Here is a 1845-nt window from a genome sequence, read left to right on the forward strand (position 1 = left end):
AGAATTTGGCATACTTGGTAAAGTATCTAAAGTAGTACCGATATCGTCATCGTCTTTTGTGAAATCTGGCATTTCTTCATGGTCTTCATCTTCAATCGGTCCCAAGTAGTTGATGTGAACAGTTGGCTTTTTGGATTGACAATTTACCACTAGATGTCTAGGTTGATGACACTTGTAGCATACTATGGGTTTGGCTTTGGAAACATTATTGGTAATGGCTGGGAGTTTAGGAATGTTGGGATTTGGCTGGAAAGATGGCTTAGGATTTGGATTTGTGTTTGATGGTAAAGAAGGGGGTTGTGTCCAGGATTTACGGAATGAATATGGAACAAAGCGGTTTTGATTGAATCTTTGAAAGTTAGAATTGAAATTCTTTGTACTATAGTCATTAGTTGGGAATTGTTGTGGTTGCTTCTCTCGTCCTCGAATTTTGTCTTCAGCATCATGGGCCAAGGAAATCGCATCCTTGAGAGTCGTTGGCTTGAACATGTTCACTTCCACATAGAAGTAACCAAGCAATCCAAATATAAACTTGCGCTTATGGGTCACCTCAGGTATATCTTCAAGCATTCGAAGTTGCACTAATGTATTCCAGAAACGCTCGGTATATTGTGAAATAGGCTCACGATCTCTTTGTTGTAGAAGATCCCACCATTTTATTGCTTTTTCGTGGAAGAAAATTATGCAAAAAATTCTTTTGAAAAGTCTCCCAAGTAGTAGGACAATCAATGCTTTTGCGGACAATAGTCCACCATAGTGATGCTCTGTCCACTAAATGGTTAGTGACACACTTGAGTTTGTCTTTTTCAGCATACTATTCTTCATGGAAATAATCATCAAATTGACTGATAAAAGCGAGAACAGTCTTTCCATCACGTAACCCATTAAAAGTACGGAATTTGAAATTTATTTTACTTACCTTGGTTTCTTTCCGGATAGATTGTGCTTCGAGTGTCGCATCGATCATGCGTCGTATAACATCTTCGGGTTGCGGTCCATCTTGATCGGCAATAGATCATTGAAGAGTGGCCAATTGAGCTTACAAAGTTCCCTTCATTCCTCTTGAAGCTGCATCATAATTAGGTTCAATTTTTGCTCCACCATTGGTTCTGGTAAATCACCTTCGGCCATAAAATTTTCCATATGTTGATCGGTCATCCTGAAAAGTTTCAAACAACCTCACACACTCGAAATCTTATTAGCAGGATGAGCGTAGCTCAAAGTCGAGTTTACAAGGCTTGTTTCTTTTTTTTTAAAAATGGCTTTTTGCGATCTTTCTCCTTTTGTGGGTATGAAAATTGATGAAATTATTCTTCAATGAATACTTTGCACGTGTAGACTACATATAGCAATCTGCTTGCTGAAAATTATCTCTGTCATAGCACGGGTATGAACACAGGCTTGTTAGAGTTGCAGAGCAGGTTCGGGGTTGGTTCTGTATGAACAACTGCTATGGAAGAGATTAAGGTTGGAGATTTTGGAGCTTTAATAAAGCTTAGCTTTAAGCTTTATATTAAAAATCTTGCTAAATTAAAATTCCAATGTGGGGATGACAATATAATGGCGTCGTTTTTACCACCAGTGAGTACATGCTGCCGCCACAATGGCTTGATTTGATGAGATTAAGATTTTTAATAAAGCTTATTAAGATTTTAAGCTTAAATTCACTTATCTCTCTTCTCTACTTTGAGAAAAAAAAACATATTGATGAAGAAGCTTCATGGGTAGTCCTCCATCAGCAAAGATTGGTCCTTCATGATCCAACATCACAACAGGGGGTTCTTCACCACTAAGAACACACTAGTATTGACGGATTGTCGTGAGATTGTTGACTGTAGAGCCCGT

This window comes from Lygodium microphyllum, chromosome 23 (assembly GCF_053477565.2).
Source record: "Lygodium microphyllum isolate KBCC chromosome 23, Lygodium_microphyllum_v1.1.10, whole genome shotgun sequence".
Classification (NCBI taxonomy): Eukaryota; Viridiplantae; Streptophyta; class Polypodiopsida; order Schizaeales; family Lygodiaceae; genus Lygodium; species Lygodium microphyllum.